This window comes from Sciurus vulgaris, assembly GCF_902686455.1.
Source record: "Sciurus vulgaris genome assembly, chromosome: 1".
Taxonomy (NCBI): domain Eukaryota; kingdom Metazoa; phylum Chordata; class Mammalia; order Rodentia; family Sciuridae; genus Sciurus; species Sciurus vulgaris.
In genome coordinates this window covers 201,499,592-201,519,720 of record NC_136461.1, presented here as the reverse complement: position 1 = coordinate 201,519,720, position 20,129 = coordinate 201,499,592, and the positions used below count along the sequence as shown (strand labels likewise).

The following is a 20,129-nucleotide window of genomic DNA, read 5'->3' as shown; positions in this document are numbered from 1 at the left end:
GGAAAGTCTGAAATAGGTCTCACTGGTCTAAAACCAAGGTGTTGGCAGGGCAGCTCCTCTGGAAGCTCTAGGGAGAGCCCACTGCTTGTCTCTTCCAGCTTTTCGAGACCTCCTAAACGCTTTGGCTCGTTCTCAAAGCCAGCACTTCTCTCTCAGTCTTCCTCATGCTGCTGGCCCTTGGTTCTCCCTTTGTTCCCTCTTCTACCTTTAAGTGATTGCACTGGACACCTGTATAATCCAGGCAGCTCACTCTGTGTTAAGGTTAACTGACTGGCAAACTTAATTCCATCTTCTATCGTAGTGCCCCTTCGCCAGGTAATTGGACACATTCACAGGTCTTGGGGATTCCAATGTGGACATCTTGGGGTGTCTGGTAAAGGAAGGTGCTATGGGGCTTCCAGGGAGAGGCTCCTAACCTAGTGGATTCTTCCAGAGCTCTGTGTACCAGGTTTTCCGTGGGGAGTTGGAGTTGAGGATTCACCGCCCTGGTCGTTCTTCAGACGCAGGCCCAGTTGTTCACTTTCACCCAGGACACTATCTCGTCTCACTCTGGCTCATGGGTAAATTGAATTTATCAATGGTGAAAATTCTGCAGCAGCTCACCTGCCCTCACATACTCTCCCAGGGAGGGATGGGCAGGGTAGGGGGTTGTTTTCTCATTTAAAGTCTGCTGGTGGTTCGTTTCCTGGCACAGTGTGAAGCCCAACAGTTGTGCTTTTTGTACAGCTAAAATCTTGGTTCCAAAGCCATAGTTAGATTGTCCTAACCTAAGCCAGCCCTGTTCCCAAACAGGCTACTGGCCACAAGAGAGATTAGAGAGTGTGTGATTCCATGAGACTGATCTATCAAAGTCCTTAGGGGGAAAATAACTGAGGGCCTGTCTTGCTGGTGGCGCTTGGTAGGGCGGCCCTGCACTCTGAGGGTGAGGGAGTGGCCATGGTGCTTTGTGTAGCCACGTTGCTGCAAAGGGGTAATTAAGACCAGATTTCTGAAGTCTCAGTTATTTAGAGAAAATGGATTTCTGTCTCTGATGCTCCTGGGAAACAGTTTCTGGAGACTTGAAGCATTTGGAGAGCCACATTGGCTCTGTGGCCTCTAGCATGTGGGCTTGCAGAGAGACAAGGTCATTTACTGCCTGGGGTTCCCCTGCCAGCCCCTCCAGTTCCCGTCCCTTGGAAATGCCACAAACCATGCGCCTCTTGTAGTATTTCTGGCGTTTCCTCTTTTTCCGCCTACCCTAACTCAGGAAGAGCAGAGGTGCACAGAGTCAGAAAAACAGAACAGCCAGCGCGACCTTGTGCTGCAAGGCCCCAGTTGGAGTCTGGTTTGGGATGAAGAAGCGTGTCTGTCGGTACTTCCCCAGCTGCGGCGGGAGTTCTGTGGAAGCAGGCTGTAGGGCGTGGGCAGAATGGGGCGGAGGGTGACGTGACATGCCTGCCCGTGGTTCTGGGGTGCTCCCGCTTCCCTCTTCAAAGCCGATGGTGACTTTTTGGTCATGGCTTCGTCTTCACAAAACCATCGGTGTGTGACAATTACTGTGGGCCTGTTTCGTTGTAGTGTTAAGTCTCCTTTGGGGCAGGAATGTACAGAGTTGTGCTCAACTCATCATTCAGAGTTGTTCTCCCTGAGTTCCGTGACTAGGTGGAGATGGGATGGCCTGAGGGCACCGGAAGATTCTGGTCTTTACTGCTGACCCGCCTTTCCTTCTCCTCTGCACTGACCTTATCAGCTCCCCTGAGATGGAGTCAGGAAAGGGCCCAGCGGGAGGATAATGTCAGTTGGTACCAGTTGTGACAGTGATCTTGCAGGGAAATGCATTTGCTCACTGGTGGCCTTGCCTGTGAGACGGACACATTGAAGGGGGCTGCGGGATCGGGGCTGAGACTCTAGGTTATTCCTTCATCCACCTGTGCCCAGCAGGGTGCCTGGCAAGGGGCAGGCACCGAGCAGAGGCTGAGTCAGGTGCAGGTTGTTTGGCCATGTTGCTGACTTTTCCCTTGTTGGGTTTTTAAATTTTAATGCCTATCCATTCTACTTCTAGAAATTCTCTTTGGTTCTCTTTCAGATCAGCCCAGCCTTTAATCCTTGGGTGCTCTTCTTTGGTTTCTGTTCCAGACTTTCGTCTTCGTTTTAAACATACTGACACTCCCTTCCAGAGTGTCTTGTGGCGTTCATCCTAGGGGAGCTGCTTCTCTCATTCGTGGTGACTTCTGGTTCGGGGACATGATGCTCCATGCCCACGAGAGTCCCAACTGCCCTGGAGAGCAGAGGTGTCTCTGCTGAGCAGTTTCGTGCTTCCGCAGAGGTCCTGAGGGTTTCCTGGGTCCTCCGTGTTAGAGAGGTCTACACCCACACCTCAAATTTTCCACATTTACTCCAGGGCCTCTCCTCCTCTCAGACTCAGAGGCAGAGCCCAGCCTCCTTGCCATTTCTCTGGACTGATGGGAGGAACCGTCCCGTCGGGCCTCTTTTCAAAGAGCTGACCCTGTGAGTCCTGGCTTTGTACAGAGGTCTCACTTTCCCTTTCCTTCCAGGAGGCACCAAGTTAGAGCCAGGCAGCTTAATCCATTCAGCCTTCTTTTAGAGACAGGAAAAGAAAGAACATTCATAAAAATGTAAGAATTGCCATTTTGGGAAAAGAACCAGGATATATATGAGAACACTGGCAATAGAAGGCGGGACTCAGACAGAAGCCCTTCCTGAGCGTGCCTGTGCCCGCTTGCTACCGGAGGCTGCTGCAGCAGCACAGGGGCCAGCGTGAGCCAGTTCATCTTTGAAGCCCTGTGTCTAGTGCTGTGCCTGGCAGAGAGACAATAAATGTTTCTGAAGGAGGGAAGGACATTTATGTAGTCCAGGAAGACAGATGCTGATTCAAAGGACATAATAAGATAATAAAAAAATGGCACTGAATCGAGACTCAGAAGTTCTGAGTTCTAGTCTAGGGATGACGGTGACTAGTTGTGTGACCTTGCGTTGCAGTCCTGCACCTCATTTCCTCATCTGCCCTAAGGCCATGATAGCTCTCTCCCAGTTCATCCTCCCAGCCAGGCTGCCGTGAGGTGGGTGTGGGACACTGGGACTCTCAGAGGGAAATGGGTCTTTCTTATCTGCAAGGACACTGGGACAAGGTGTCTCCAGTGAGCGTGTTGCTTTGGAGACACCCTCTGTAGGACCTGGGTTTTCAGGGAATAACTGCAAGGGTTTGGAGTTCTCAAACTTGTTCTAGCAAAGGGGCTATTCTCTGGTGTATGGCCAGTAGCTGGGTACGGGGGAGCTGAGCCCGCTTCTGGCTCTTGTGATGTTCTTTCCCCTGTGAGTCCCCCTGGCATCATGCCAATGAGGGCTGAGCTGCTGCGGAGAGTGGGTGGAATTACGCATTCGTAGCCTTCATGACCTTTGACCTTCTGTTCCCCGAGCTGCTCCTCCGGACAGCAGTTCTCATGCTCTCTCTGGTGGACTGTTCTTTGGCCAGCTCACTCTTTCTTGCCTAAGGAGATTTGGTGGATGGAGAGCGTTCATCAGTCACTACGGGAGAACCGCCGGGCCTGCCATCAATAATGATAGCTAATGTTTCCTGTGTGTCCGTATGTGTCAGGCACTGCCCTGAGCAGTTTCCCTCTGTGAACTCATCCATTCCCCACCGTGACTCGTCAAACAGGTGTGGTGTTTGCCCCTGTTTTAAATGCCAGCAAACCGGGATACACACAACCTAACTCTCCCCAAGGTTATGTGGCTGCTAAGTGACAAGAGTTTAAAGCGAGGTGGTCTGAGTTCAGTATCCACACTCTTGACGCTGGTGCAGTATTGCCTCTGAAGACTCAAATGTGAATTTCATGCCCTAATTCCTTGTGTGGCTTTGGGAGGCTCTATCATTAGCTTTTCTCTTAGCCACCCGGAGCTTCAGTTTGCTCTTTTGTAAACAGTGAAACACGTCTCACTTTTTTTTTTTTTTTAAAGGCGTCAAATAAAACAATATATAAGGAAAGTAGCTAAGTGAGTGCCTGGCATGTAATTGGTAGCAAACAAAGTTAGTGTGTTCCAAAATGAGATCAGAGCTCTCGTTTGCATGATCAATAGAGAGAAGAAGCATGGAAAAGCTAATTCAGCGAAGAGAGTTTTCACTGCACAAACTCCCTGCATGTCTTACCGTGTGCCAAACACTTAGGATAGGGAGATGAAAAAATCAAAGTCCATGCTCTCCAATACCTTGCAGTTGAGCAGAAGAGAAAGGTAGCTGTTGGTTATTTTGGATTGATGTGAGTCCTCTCCATGGAAGAACTACCCAGGAGCAGCCCCGGGTGTTCAGGGAGTAGGGAGTTATCCCAGCAGTGTGGTCAGAGAAAACTGGGGAGCCCAGGGCAGGATTTCCATAGGCAGCCACGGGGATGGGTGCTCAAGACTGAGAAGAGCTACGTCCAAGTCCTTGTGGTAGGAATGTGCTGGTTCTTTGCTGGGAGGTCTAGGAAAACGCTTATTCAAGGTGAAAACTAAAACTGCTAGCTGAAATAAAACAGCACTGGGGGTTTCTCTGGAAGGTAGTTGTCCCTGTGATTTCCTGTCCCTGACTATCACAGAGCTCCTGATCTAGAAAAGCAAACAGCAGGTCGTTTATAGACCTTCCCGTAATAGCCTTTAGCAAGTTTCCTCTCCTTGGACAGTGACTTCCTCAGACCTAAAATAGAGCAGCAGCAGGGTGGAGGTGTGGGGTATTTGCAGATTGCACTCTGCTCTGATTGGATGTGATGTCATTTGTCCCCCCAAAGGTTCATGTTTGGGAGATTTGGTCCCCAAGGTGACACTATTGGGTAGTGGTGGGACCACAAAGAGGGGACTCTATTGGGAAGTCCTTAGGTCCTTTGAGCATGTGCTCCAGGAAGGAAGCTCTGGAACCTCTTAAGTTCTCCCAAGAGAGTTGTTATGAAGGGAGCAAGCCGGTCCCACCCAGTTCTCTCTGCTTCCTGACACAAGATGTGACTGCTTGCTCTGGTATGCCCTCCCCACACTGCTGGCCACCATCTGCCATGGAGCCCTCAGCAGAACGGAGCTGATGCCCTTGAACCTCCAAAATTGTGAGCTTTAATGAACCTCTTTTTCTTCATAAGTGGGCTATGTCAGGTATTTTGTTTTAGTGACAAAAATCTGACTCATACTCTGTGGAGGGGAAGGTGGAGAGGGAGATGCAGGATTGGCTGGTCTGGGGGTTGACTGGATGATGGTGTGAGGAGGAGGGAGAGCCATGACATTGAACTTTCTGGCTTGTTATTAAGGCTGAATGAGGGCTCTGTCTCACAGACTGTGGCCTCCTAGGTCTCCTGGCCCTACCAGTCTCTGACTCCCGTAGAGTGCTGTTCCTGCCTCAGCGGAAGTAGGACGGGGAAAAGGCAAGTCTGTGTCCTCTTCTTTCTTATCTTCCCCTCCCATGACTTCAGCTATTTGGTTCCTGTGTATGGGGGACAGGAAGTGGTGCTCTGACAGGGTTTTCCTGGTGTCCTTCCTTCCTGGATCTGAGCCTCCAGAAGAGAGAACTTTTCTTCACATCTGTCAGTCAATGCCTTTCTTTGTTGCTCTTTTCTCCAAAGCAAACCAGTCTGAATTACTCTACTCCAGCATCTCCAGCCCAGCCTCTTCTGTCCATTCTTCAGGCAACTTCTAGCCCTTTCCCAACTCTCTGCCCTCCCCTCAGTCCACCTTCCAACCTACTGCTAGAGGAAACTCCTTAAAACTTCAGGTGGGGTCACCTTCCTGCATAACAAGCTTCCGCCTCTTCCATGCCCAGGTGGGCAGGTGGGGAGCAAAGCAGCTGGCCCACCCGGTCACTCACCGCAGGTCAACCCTGGCCCTCTGCTTGCTTGTTCAGCATGTCACCTAACTGCTGCACTCCATTTCTCAGGCTGTGAAATGGGGATGAACCAACTTGCTGAGAGATGGTCAAAGTACCTGTTTATTCCTCCCTCCATTCTTCCTCTCCCCTGGCCCCCCAACATGGTTTCTGCAGGCTCTTTCATCTTGGTGCATCCTTAATATCCACTTAGCAAAGTGCTGACCCTGTGGTAGACCAGATGCTTAATTCATCTTTGATGAATAAATGATTCCTTTATTCCTCCTTAGCTTAAAGTTGGAAAATCTGATTTTTGCTACATTTGAAAAACTCCTTCAAATTGTCCATAAGGAGGACAAGGAGGAGTTGGGCCTAGGCACTCAGGTTAGTTCATGTAGAGGAGGAAAGAGAAGACATGATGGGGCTTCCAGGCTTTCTGACTCCAAGCCCAGTGCTCTTCCCGTTGGCCACCCTGCAACTTCCTGGGCAATCAGGAATCACCTACTGGGCAGGTTGCCTGGGCTCTGGGTTGTATCATCCTGAAGCAGGGTGCAGGCTGTGCAGGTAATGTTATAAAGCACCATGAATTCAAGAGTTTGCATGAGCAGGGCCACTTGAATTAGTAAAGTAGACATGCATTACTCTTTAAAATTCATTTTTCTGGAAGAGTCTTAATGGCATAACGCGAATGTGTGGGGTTTTCCCATCCTGGAACAAGCTGAGAGCTGGTTGGGGTAAGTTGAGTTCAGTGATGGTATTTTAAACTTTCAGTTTGAAGAAGGAAACAGTGTTGAGCGTCTGCAGATGGTAATCGTGTGGCCCCAGGATTAGAGTCTGCAGAGTGATCACATCTTCAGGAGGAAAACTTTGTTGGTGTAGATGGTCAGCCAAGAGTTTGGCTCTGGACTCGTGTGAGTCCACATGGCCTTTCATTAGCTATTACCTGACCTTGGGCAAGTTCCAGACTCTCTGAGCCTCACTTTTGTTGCCCATCAGATGGAGAGGAAAAGACTTCTGCTTTTAGGGCTGTGGAGAGAGCTGGTTGAGGTGATGCCTGGAGAGCAGGAGTATGGTGCCTGGCACGTGGGAGCTGGGCAGTGGACACGCTAGCTGTCCTGGGATGGTGACTGCTTAGGGGTTGAGTCACGTCCTGCCAAAAATGCATCTTGAAGGTGCCATGCCCAAAACCTCAGATTGTGTCCTTATTTAGAAATAAGACTTCTCCAGCAGAAGTAAAATGAACATAGGGTCATGGGTTAGACCCCCAACCCAGTTCAACTGTTGTCCTGATGGAAAGGGAAGTTTGGACACAGGAGAAGATGGCCATGTGGCTGGAGTGACACATCTAAAGTCTGGATTGCTGGCATCCACAGCCTGGAAGAGGCGAGGAGGGAGCGTCCCTCAAAGCATCAGAGAGCGTGGCCCTGTGACATCTTGGTTTTGGAATTCTAGGCTCTCGAATGTGAGGGCATAAGTTTCTATTGTATTAAGCCACCCAATTTTTGGTGCTGTTATGGTAGACCTAGCAAACTGCTATGACAATGGTGACCGTGGCAGTGATGGTGATAATGATCTGGCCTCTGGCCTGAACCCTGGCCAAGAAGATGACCCCGCGTATAGAGGCTGCAGCCAGCCTTGTGGCACCCATTCAGCCAGCACTGGTGTGAACAGCCCTCCAGGTTCTGTCTCCCTGACGCCTCTCCAGTGGCATTTATTTGAGGACTTCCTAGTCTGTTCCAGGAGCAGGATATGGATATCAGTATTCCCAGTCTAGAGGGTGAGATGGACACTGAAGGAAGGTGAAGGGACTTGTGACCTGCTCGTGACCATTCTGAAGGATGGGAAAGTAACAGCCTGAGTCTTTCGTGTCTCAGGACAACGTGGTGTGGTAGACAGAGGGCAGACCTGGCCATGGCTCCGTCCCAGGTGGGAATCTGGATCTGTCTCTCACGTTGTGTCCTTTCTCTGAGGCTCAGTTCCAGTCACCTGTGCTGCTGACATCCACTGGAACTTGAAATGAGAGCTCACAGGGCAAGTACGAGGCACCAGAGAGGCCTGAGTAGAAGGCGGCTGTTGTCCCCTTGACCCTGTCCAGACACTGGGCTCTGGACAGGTGCCTCTCAGTGCTCGTGAAGCCTTATTATCAGAGGCAGAAAGAGCGTGTTGGAATTGAACAGGCCAGCACTTGATGGGAACAAACGCAGTGTTGATATCAAGAGGGCCTGGGTCCCTGCCGGAGGGTGAGAAGCTGGCACGTCCAGGAGGCCTCAGTTACTCTTATTGGAGAGGGACTCTTAAGTCCCTGTTGCTCTCCAGTTACAGAAAATGTCACAGAAAAGCAGGTGAGAAGAGGAAAAGCAGCACTCCTCTGCTCTGGATGCTTGCAAGTAGCCCCTGGGCAGAGCAGCCAAGCTCTCCCTTTGCCTGGTTAGCTGCAGTGCCCCTTCCCACCCCACTCCTGCTCTGCTCTGTTCTGCCCAGTGACGCCGACCCACCCATCCTCCTCCCAGCCACCCCAGCTCAAGCTTCAGTATTTGTTCCACACATAGGTACATATTTGAGTTTCTGTTGCACAGTAGGCGTATTCCAAGGGATGGGCAACTTTTGTGACCATAATAGAAAAAAGGTCCTGTCCTCACGGATTTGCATTCTGGTGGTGAGAAACAGACTCAAACAAATAGGAAATGACTGGCATATGAGATGATGAAAGAAGCTTCTGTAGAAAAATTTGCTAAGGAAGATGGAGAGCTGAGGCTGGGGGGTGATGTAAATTGACAAATTTTTGAGACAGGATCTTGCTAAATTGCTTAGGGCCTTGCTAAGTTACTGAGGCTGGCTTTGAACTTGTGGTCCTCCTGTCTCAGCCTCCTGAGCTACTGGTATTTCAGGTGTGTGCCACTGGACCTGGCTTTGCTGACATTTTGAGGACTTTTTGGATTTTACTCTAAAAGGAGAAAGGAAGCTGTTGGAGGGATTTGAGCAAAGGAGTATTATGATCTTGGCTTACTTATTATTTTTCAGTCAGGATCCCACTGCTGTGTAGAGAACGGGTGGAGGGTCCTAAGAGTCGAAGCCGGAAGGTAGTTGGGAGGTTGTTCCAGTCTTTTAGGCAAAAGGCCGAGGTGGGAGCACTGGAGGCGGTGGGGTGATGGAATTCTGAATTTGTGAATTTTCTCCTTCTCCCTCAATTTACCCAAACCTTCAGCAAGCTGGGCCAGTTTCCCTGTGCTGTCCCTGGGTGATGGGCAGACTCTGGAGATGCTATGCATCAAGTCTGCTAGTCGGAGCTCCTGGAGGGCAGGACTGTGTCTTCTTAGGAATCTTTAGGGTTTAGCCCAGAGCTTGGAGTGATGGGGACCATTCTTATTGTGTGTTATGTGGATGTGCAGCCTCTCATTTCCTGACCCCTGGGATAGGATTTGGACCTTACCAACATACCTGCTTGCTCATGTGTCATCGCCTGCCTCTTCCTCTGCCGGTCCCAAGCTCCTCCAGACAAACTTTGCTTCACTCTCTCCTGTAAGCACAGTGCTGGCTCAGTGCCTGCCCCCTGCTGGGTGTGCAGGAAGTGCTTTTGTGAAGGAATGAATGCACCTGTTCCCTTTCATCACCTGCTGAGAAGGGCATGGGTCTGGCCACTGTGGGTTCTGATCCCAGCATGTCACTGAGAAGATTAAATTGTTAAAACCACAAGCTACAAGGTGGCCCCTGAGCCTTGAAGGAAGAGCAAATAGAGAGAGGCTTGGGATCTGAGCCAGCCCTGCTCAAAGGCCCTGGAAGCATGGAGGACTCTCCTAGGCTCAACCATGCGGGCAGAGGCATGCAGGGAGACTTGACAGGAGAGAAGTGCTGCTGGACTGACAGGCGGGGAATGTGGGTGCCCCTGGGCTGGAGACCTGGGCCGTGTCTCCAGAAGTTCTGTTTGGCTGTGTTTGGCCACATAAACCAGAGGATGCACGGCTGCTAGCCACGTGAGAGCAGAGGCAGCTCTCCCATTCCCGGCTAGTGCACACTTAATTTTTTTTTTTTTTTAAATAAACCTTAGGGCCTATTACAGTGTTCTCCACCCCCCCACCTGTTTTTTTTTTTTGGTACTGAGGATTGAACCCAGGAGTGCTTAACCATTGAGCCACATCCCCAGCCCTTTTTATTTTTTCATTTTGAGTCAGGGTCTCACTAAGTTACTTGGGGCTTCACCAAGTTGCTGAGGCAGGTCTTGAACTTGTGATCCTCCTGCCTCAGCCTCCTGAGTTGCTGGAATTCCAAGCATGCACCACTGTACCTTGCTACAGTCTCTTTTTTATCAATCTTTAAATTTGATTTTTGGTAACAGCTTTATTGAGATATAATTCACATGGTATATAATTTGCCCATTTAAATTGCAGAATTCCGTGGCTTCAGTGCCCAGTGTTGTGGAGCCATCTCTGTAGTCACTTTTAGAACATTCTTGTCACCCTGAAAAGAAACCCCATCCAGTCACCCCATTTCCCCAGCCGCTCCCCCAGCCTAGGCAATCTACTTCCTGCACAGTTTCTGTTTTCTCTCCAAATGTAAGTATGCGTGCTTAAAACAAAATTCAGAAAAGAACAGGAAAAGAGGAAGACAGTGGTCACCGTATTTACCCAGCCACTGAGACCACTGTGGTCTGCCTGTGCAGATAAATGCAGAGATGCACTGTTTCTGCAAACAGTTTTCTCATCTTACACATTCTTTTTAATAACCTTATTTTTTCTCCTAATACATTAGGGCCCTCTTTTCATGTGACTAAATATAGACGCTTGTGGCCATTGTTAATAGCCATGAAGATACCATGACTTGTTTAACTGCCCTTTTTGATGGACACGTCCTTTGTTTCAGTTTTGCCTTTTCATGCATATCTGAATATTTACTTTTGACAAATGCTTAGGAGTGGAATTGCTGGGTCAAAGGGTAGGCACATATTTAAGTGTCATATTTACCATTAGACTGCTCTCAGAAAAGTTTACCAATTTTTAAAAATCCATGCCAGCCTTGGGTATTATCAGTTGCATTCATCTTTGTATAGCTGATAGGCTAAAGATGTTTTTATTTGCATTTTAAATTTAAAACATATTTTTTAGCATGTGGTATAAATACGGAGCATAATAATGGTTGTCGTCTGCCCTAAGCGAGTTGGGGCCATTTAGCTCTATCACGGACTGCTTGCATGTTACAGACTTGGTTCTAGGCCTGACTTTGCCATCAGCTTTGACTGCAGCTGCTTCCTCAGCCTCTGAGGGTCTCAGTTTCCTCATCTGTGAGATGTGGGAGATTTGGCAGAGGGACATTGAGGTTGTTTCCAACTGTCATTATTATTCCTTATGAAGAAAATAGAAGCAGCTCTGAAGTAACCGGGCTGTGGCCTCCTACTGACTTTCTTAGGGTTCTACAGAGAACAGGTAGCAGCTGGGACTTGAACTTGGCACCTGCGACTACAAGCCTCTTTCTCTTTTCTGGGCTCCAGGCCACCTTTTGGGACTTGTCATCAGCTGCCAACCCTGCTTCAGGGCTGGTGTGAATCCCCTGCAAGAGGCTGCCTCCTGGGAGAGAGTGTTGTGGACACAGGGGAAGGACGTGGGACAGAGATCCCAGGGGAAATGCCTGTTTCAGAAGACAGTGAGTGAGACTGGGTGGAATTTAGGAGTAGCAGTAGAGAAGATCAGAGGAACGGAAAACACCCTGCGTAAGAAAAGCCAGGTCAGCCAGCAGGAGCCAGAAGTGCTGGGAGATCAGCTCCTCCAAACTTCGCCTTCATATCAAGGAATCAGGAAGCCAGGCCTGGTCTGGAAGGCACTAGTTCACGTCGTACTGATTTTTCTACGTGGCCACAGTTACATGCTGCTGGACCATCACAGGTGCCTGCCCAGGTCTGGCTCCCTGTTCCTCCTCAGCTTCCACTCCATTCTCCTGTCCTCTCCCCTCCTCCCCTCCCTCCTCTCCCCTGCAGGTGCTCCCTCCCCTCACACTCCCCTCGGCTTCAGGCTGGGCCCCCTGCCCTGAGTGCCTGCAGCCTTGGTCTACCCGAGGAGCCCTTCTGCAGAGCTGGGGTCCCCCCTCCTGGGAGCCATTCCCACCAGCCAGTCCCGGGCAGAGCCGCCTCCCTCTGCTGTGCCCTCCCTCAGTCCGGTGAAGAAGGCCTTTCTCAAGGCAGTGGTCACATCCCTATGTCTTGTTATGTTTATGCCTTACTATTTGTTTATACTTTTACTATTTTGTGGTTTCCTAAGAGCAGATACTGTTATAATTTTATTCAAGATACACAGAATCTAGTATGGGGTTTGGGATGTAGTAGGTATTCAGTTTTCGATTTTGGGGGGTGAATTTATGAAACCTTGTATAATTTAGCTCAGTAGAAATTTCATATGGAGGCAAGGGTGGAGTCTTAGTTAGAATACAGTGAAAATAGCTGCAGTTACAAATGGTCCCCACACATTTAATGGCTCATGCACGAGAGATGTTTCTTTTTTACTCTCATGAAAGTCTAAAATGGGCATTTCTGAATGCCACTGTCACACTCAGACCTGGGCCTCTTCCATCGTTTGGAATCCTACTCCACCCAGAACTTTGTCATTGTCTGCATCCACAGGCAGAGGGGGACAGAACCAGAGAAGGCACACCCACTTCTCAAAAGTCGGGCCTTTGAGTGGCTGATAACATTTCCACCCTCATTCCTGGCTAGAACTCTGACACATGGTCACACCCAGCTGCAAGGGAGTCTGGGAAATGTCACCTGGCTGCATGCCCAGGAAGATGAGGAAACAATTTTGGGGAACAGCTAGCAGTGTCTTCCATAGGTAGTGAGTAGGCCTCGAAACCCTATCACGTGTAGCTTGGTTGAAGAAATAGGGATGTTTGGTTTGGAGAAGCAAAACTCCTGGTAAATGACATTTTTGACCAAGGCCATAGTTTGCCACACCTTGGTCTAGAGAAAGATAAAATCCCTTCCAACTTGAGACACTTTGATTGTATTTATTATGCACTTGGTGAATGCAGAGCCCTCTAAGTGCAGTTGTTGGTAGGAAGGGAGGAGGAGGGAGGCAGAGGACGAAGCAACCTTGAACTCTGTTGCACCAGTACCCTGTACTTATGCTCTGTAGTGAGGATCATAGCAGCTAACACGGGTCACACACTTGTGGTGCACCAAGAACCATGCTGGGGCTTTAAACTTAATCCTCACTTATAATTATTCCTGTTTCATAGCTGAGTAAACTGAATCACAGAGAAGGGATTTTGGAGTCCACATGGCTAAGGGACAGAGCTGAAGTCTGGGCTATGGCATTCTGGTGTCAGAGCCTTCCTACCACACCACATGTTCCCCATGTGAGCCTGATACCAGTTTACCAGGTGGATATCACTGTGCTACCAAGGGAGCCATAACTTGGTGTTAAAAGAATTGGATGAAGTGACTTTTGAGCTCCAGAGAATGTTTTAAATGCACTCTCTAATTCTCCTACATAGCTGGCATAGTAATCCTAAACCAACCTAATGAAGTTGGTCTTATTAGCCTTGTTTTGCAGTTGTGGAAACTAAGGCTCAGAGAAGCTGAGACCCTTGTCTGAGGTCACCCAGTGGGTAGATGGTAAAGTGGCAATGTCAGTTAGGAAGCTTCCAGCCTCAAGGAGCAAGACTGGCTTTCAGGAAACAGCGAGGCAGTGCACTGACACACAGTTGCGGGTCTGCAGGTGGGGTGGGGTCAGCTGTTGTTCGGGTAGGAAACCTATGATCAGGATAACTCAAGGAGGATTTCATAGATTTATTTCTTTTTTAAAAAATCTTGAGGTGAAATTGACATAAGCCATTTAGAAGTGTATAATTCAGTGGCGTGGAGTACATTCACAGTGTTGTGCAATTATCATCTCTTGTTGAGTTCTCAGAGGTTCTCATCACCCTAAGAGGGAACCCTGCCCCCAGTAAGCGGTCCCTCCTCATCGCAGCACTCCCAGCCTGTGGTAGCCACCCGCCTGCTTTCAGCCCTATGGATTGACCTATTCTGGGTCTTTCATATGTGTCAGATTTTGGGGCCTGGCTTTCACTTAGCATGTTTAAGCACAGTGCTTTGGGGGTTCATCCATGGCATGGGATGTATCAGAGTCTCATTCCTTTCATAGCCGAATAATTCCACTGTGCACAGAGCCTGCATTTATCCATTCACCAGCTGATGGGCTCTGGGTTCTTTCCACCTGCTATTATGAGGAGTGCTGCTGTGAGCATTCGTGTACACGTACTTATTTAAATACACGTTTTCTGTTCTTCGGGGTATATACCTGGGGGTAGAATTATTGGGTCGTCTGGTAATTATACTTAACTTTCTGATGAACTGCTAAAATTTTCCAGAGTGGCCAAACCATTTTACATTCCCACCCGCAATATGTGAGGACCCCAGTTTTTCCACATCCTTGCCAATACTTGTTTGTTTTTTAATTATATCTGCATTTTATTTATTCAGTTTTTAAATTCTTTTTAATTTTTTACAGGCTGCATTTTGATTCATTGTACACAAATGTAGGGGTACATCTTTTCATTTCTATGGTTGTGCACAATGTAGATTCACACCATTCGTGTAATCATCCATGTACACAGGGTAATGGTGGCTGTCTCAGTCCACCACTTTTCATGTCGTTGGGCCGTTTTCTTGGTGGTGGTGACCCCCTGGGAGTGAAGCAGTGTGCCACTCTGGTGTGATAGCATTCCCTAGCGGATCACGCCTTTGAGTAGCTTCTCATGTGCTTGTTGGCTACGTGAGATCTTGGTGAAGGTATGGGCAGGGGTAGGGAGGCCCCAGGGCTGGAGTATTGTCCAGGGGTGCCCATGTCATGCCAGTTTTGAGGGTCAGGGAGAGAATGGTCCCTGGAACCTGGAGACAGCAAGGACTTCTGGAGGGGCCTGGCCAGAGCTGGGACTGGGGCTGAGGGCAAGTTTGCAGTAACCTCCAGAGAGAGTCTGTGGGGTAGAAGAGTGGACGCTTACCCTCCCTGCCATCTCCTCCTGGCTCCCTGCTAAAGCCAGAGGGTTGGGGAGCCCTCGCCTTGGTCCCTTGGGTCAGTTGGGGTGCAGAGTGGGGTGAAGACAGGATAAGTGGAGTGTGACAGGATTTGGACTCAGCTCTGCTCTAGGAGTGCTGGCTCTGTTTTCTTGGGGTTCTTTGGGTCTGTCCTGGTGTGGTGGCCTCTCTGGGTATTGAGACTGGCTACTGCACCTTTGTCACAACACCCAGAGAAAGAGAGCGAGAAACCATCTTTCAGAAACTTCTACACCATCGAGAAGGAACTTTCCCAGAAACCTCCAGCCTCGTGCCTCCGTGCCCTACGCTGGGTCACATTCCCCTTCTAAAGGAATCACTGGAGGTGACGGGGAGGTTTTGAGCCCATTGGGCGCAGAGCTGGGCGTGCGGGAACATGCACTTTGTGGGAGGCGAGGAAATCGCAGTGAAATCAGGGGAGAGAAAGCTGCTGCTGGTCAGAAACCCACAGTGCCACTTCCCCGGAAGTGTGAGTGCACACAGGCCAGGCCTTTTCTGCCCCACCATGCCCCACTTAGGGTGAGGCATTGTAGGCAGGACCCAGGCCTCCAGAAGCCTCTGCACCCTCGCTGCAGGGCCTGCCGTTGGTCAGGCCTGTGGGGCAGTGGCCCAGCCCCAGCTCTGCACTCCTCGATACTCCTCAGGAGATTCCAGCCTGTCCGTCCTGGCCCACCTCGAGGAAGGCATGGACCTTTCCACAGTAATGGAGAGCCTTGGAGACTGAGTTCAACCGGGACTTGGCAAAAGGGGCCTTTTTGAAGTCTGTGCTACAAAAGAATAAGTGAAAAAATAAAACACCTATCATATGATTCCATTTGCATACATGAAATGCCCAGAATGGGTCAATCTATGGAGGGAGGAAGTAACCCTGTTATTTTGCCAGGGGTGGTAGAGGGTAGAACGGAGAGGGTATGGGGATTCTTTTGGAGGTGATAAAAGTATTCTAAAATCATAGTGATGGTTGCATAACTCTGAATTATATCGAAAACCCCTGAAATGTGCACTTTTAAATGGATGGATTGTATGGTATCTCCATTACATCTAGATAAAGCTGTTGTTAACCAGAGGAAAAGACTTGTAAAAATAACTCTGAGCCAGGTCTGGGCCCGGAGTCTCAGCTATTCAGGAGGCTGAGACGGGGGTCGGGGGGTGGGGGGATCTCTGGAGCCCTGGAGTTTGAGACCAGCTTGGGGGATCTAGCAAGATCCCCCTCCCCGACAGGCAAGACCAGACTCAGTCTGCTCTCCTTACCTTGGTTCTATTGAATCCCTCCAGGAGCGCAGAGCCCACAGGTGGAGAATCACTCTGACCACATCCTGGAGTCCCTAAGTCCAGCCAGGCCTGCAGTTCTGTCCTTCCTTCTTCTCAGTTTCATCGGCCTGCATCCCACCTGCCTTCTGTTCATCTCGTTTTCTGCCTCCTGAGAAGTCTGGGCGTGGCTGCGCCCAGCGTGGGCCCTCATCGTGTCCTGCAGCCAACTGCTCTCCACAGCAGTCCTCCCGTGCAGGAGGACTGCTCTTCCCGCCCCAGCTCCCCGGTCAGAACGAGCCAAGGAAACTGCTGCCACAGAGGAAACAGGCTGACCCTGGAATGTCCCGACCCAGCACATGATGTCCTTTGTCAGGGTCCCTGGAGGGGCATCTGGAAACCAGCCAGCCTCCTTTCTCTGGGCCACGCTGCACACCTTCTCTTGCACTTCTGCAAGCCTGAGCGTGTGTGGGCATGTGTTCAACTGCACACGGGTGTGTGTCCTGGGAGCTGAGGCCTTTGTTTTGACCCGGGCCCCTTCCCCTCGCTTTCCTCCATTTTGGCTGTTTATTGACCCACTGGGTTGTAGTCATTCAAGATTTCGTGTGTTTTAACAGAGAAAAGAGGCCCATAAGGTCAGGCTGCCTTAATACAAGAAAGGGAATCTCTGATGCTCTCTCTGTCCCCAGGAAACCTCCCTGAAGTTGTGGGTTTTATGATTCTTGTTTGACTGCTGTGGCACCTGAGGCCCCAGGGAACCAGCCATCAGATAGAAGCCAAAGCCAAATGTCCTACCCTTTGGGGCCCTCGCTCACCTACCTCAGACTAGCTCCTCATGGTTCTTTGACATTTGGGAGGAAGAGGGTGAAGAGGTGGGGAGACTTGGTTGGCTTCTAAGAACTTTGGTTCCACAAGGCTCCAGAAGGTGGCAGGTGGTCAGGGTGCAGCCCCCACTGGAGATGGGTGCCAAGCCAGAGGCTTGCCAAGGACCCCTGGCACTGACTTGATAGTGTCAACCTTTCGGCACCTGGGGACTCTGATGGGAAATGGAAGGTTCCTGGAAGCCTGGGCAGGAGGCTGTTTAGGCCTTCATTCATCCAATCACCACGGGTTTACTGGGCCAGGCACTGCGCCAGCTACAGGGTTTCCCGTTCCCCAAAATCTTCCCCAGAGAAGAAGAGGGTGAATGTAGGGTGGCTCTGCTTGCAGTTCTCTTGTGCCTGCCTGAGTAACTTCCCAAGGGCCTTCCATTCTGATGGGCACCTGCTCTCAGCCACTCACATGCCAGTGGCCGTGATGCTGAGTGGAACAGGGAGTGACCTCGAAGCCACAGTGAGTCCGTGGCTCGCCTCAGGCTCAGCATCCTGCCTCGGTGTCGCCTCCCACTGCACTTGGAGAAAAATAGCAAATAGAAAATATTTAAAACATCACTAAGGGGCTGGGGCTGTAGCTCAGTGGCAGAGCGCTTGCCCAGCATGTGTGAGTTCGATCCTCAGCACTACATGAATAAATAAATAAAATAAAGGTATCGTGTCCATCTACAACAAAAAGTATTTTTAAAGTCATGAAAAGGAAAGCATCTAGGTTCTAGGGGAACTCCATTTTGAAAAGAAGTCTTGTAGAGATTGGCTGGTCCTTCCACATTGACACGAGGTAACGTTTCTAAGAAACAGATGAATTTTCAGAAAGAAGTTCGAGGGTTGGAACTGCCCAGCAGTGGTGTCCCAGGTCACAGGGCTTCCTCAGGGTAGGGCTGGAAGTGTCACAGGGCTTCCTGTCCCACCCCGGGAGGAGGAGGGAGAGGGCCAGTTTTAGGTCTCATGAATAGTTCCCTGAAGTATGAAAGGCATCCCCAGTTTTTCCTTTTGCCTGCTCATGAGGAAGTTGTCCTACTGTTTCCCTGGTTTGTTTTTATCTGAGTCAGATAATGTATTCTGGCACCAAGGTATTTGTTGAGCACCTGCTCTGCACCAGACATTCTAAAAGCTACAGAAAGTGAACAGAACACTATTTCCACCCTTGAAGTAGAACATTCTGATGTATTATCATAGAAGAAAGAAAACTTCATTGTTAAATAAGATGATTATACTTTGGTTTGTTCCAGGGAAGCAAACGTTGCAACAGTTTGAGACTTAGAGGCCCAAGGAAATGGCAAGAGAAGCAGAGTTCCCTCTCTTTCCAGATAGAAATCACAAGGTCTAACTCACTGCAGGACCCTGAGGCTACTTTGATTATGCCAGTTTTCCAGATGAGAAAACTGAGGTTCCAAGAGGTGAGGTGGCCTGCTCAGGCCTGGTTAGGGGAGGAGTCAGGACTTAAACCCTAGTCACCTGATTCCAATGCCTTGTCCTTTTCCTTCTGCTTCACTGTGCCCTTCAGGGCCAGGACCTCCCAAATGCAAATCTGCACATCTGCATGGGTGGTAACATGCTTTTTGATAGAAGCACTGACTGAGTCACTTGAAATAGCACACATTTATCTTCTTATGCTTCTGGAGGTATCCTTGCTGTGCCTTGGATATAGCAGACGAAACAGCAAACATTTGCCCTGTGTGAGGTCTTAATGCCTGTTCACTCAGGGCTCCTTCTTCCTGCCCTTTCGGTCTGGTCTCTGCCTGTTCATCTTCAAAATCAGCTGCTACTGTCCCCTCCCCAGTGATGCCACCCTGCCCGGTCCCCACCCTGCCCGGTCCTCTGCATTATTTCTCTACTTTGTAGCAGCCTGTCTTTGCAGATATCAGCAAATTGATTTGCCTATGTCCCTTGCACCAGATGAAGGTGCTCAACTCACCTTGGCCCCTCCTGAGCGTCTGTGGAGTTGCCTTAGGAATGAATGCATGCGGGAATGAATGAACCTGGCAAAACAGAAGCTACTGTCCTATCTAGGTCACATTTTACAGTATAATGACTACTCATTAGATGATGTTATCGCTGGACTAAAAAAAGGAATTCACTTCCTTTCTTATTAGAGATGCAAATATGCAGGGATTCCAGGCCTGGGATTTCTGAGCCACAGATAGAAGGGGACTGTGGGTGAAACCTCACGCAGGGCCAGGTGTGCTTTGAAGGCATCTTTGGGAGACCCAAAGAGAGGATTTAGGCTTCGCATTCCTCAAATTTATAGTCCTCTGAGGACTGTGCTGGGCTTCCACCAGATGATGTTTGAATGTTGCTTAGACATGCTTTACTTCTTTGGATTCTGAGATGCCTTTGAATACAAAATGCATTATGGAGATCCTAAGAGTGTTGGGAAAGAAAACAGAAGCAGAATTCCATTGATAGGGAGACACGTTCTATTTTAGACGTGCTAAAATGTGGAAATACAGCCATCACATAACGGAGGAAATGAGGCAGTCTCAGAGTGCAGTCAAGTTGCCTTGCTGGGTGGCGGTTGCTGATTGGACCCACTCCTGGGAGCTAGGAATGAACGAGGCTGGCTGGGGTGGTTAACTTGTTAAAGGTCTTTTTTTAGTTCTAACACTGGGGGAAACATACAGCAGAGACCTTTCTGCCAAGGGTGCCCCTACTTGGAAAGGCTGGTGGGATTTTAAAGAAAGGAGGGACTTTGTGATTAGATCTAGTTTCCGTTCATTATTTCTAAGAACACTAGCAAGATGCTCATCCATGTCTTAACCCATTCCTTCCTCTGTGAGATGGAAGGAACCATAGTCATTCCTGTCTCCTAGGTGGTTAGGAGATTACAGAAGTTATTGCTTATGCAGTGTCTGGTATGCATAGTAACAATGATAGCTTTATTTTAAAAAAATGTTACTTAGTCTGTTAGGGCTGCTTTGTCCTCAGGTAAAAGGAGGAATAGCTGCTTTCTCAGGACTCTGAGGACTCAGTGTGGTGCCAGTGGCGGAGGGGCTGCACCACCACGGGGGCCCGTGTGGGACCAGGAAGCACTCAGCAATGAGGCGGCCTGCAGGGGGGTCAGTCCTCCTGTGTCCTCCAGCCCAGGGCTCTAGTCCTTGGACACGTGGAGGCCAGATGCCAGGCTATTGCTCCTGGAAGGTGACTCCCAGGC

General features: G+C 49.6%; 1 protein-coding gene across 5 annotated transcripts in view; it reads left to right on the top strand.

Annotated features, from left to right (window-relative positions):
* The window catches only part of ASAP1 (ArfGAP with SH3 domain, ankyrin repeat and PH domain 1), a 337,055-nt gene that overhangs the window by 3,185 nt on the left and 313,741 nt on the right, over positions 1 to 20,129 (top strand). The window contains exon 1 of one of the 5 annotated variants that reach the window (XM_079112362.1): positions 3,989 to 5,069. The exons of the other annotated variants lie outside the window; for them this stretch is intronic. The gene's annotated coding sequence lies outside the window, so the exon portion shown is untranslated. Of the gene's footprint in view, positions 1 to 3,988; positions 5,070 to 20,129 lie in introns of those variants that run through there. 5 annotated transcript variants of the gene reach the window in all.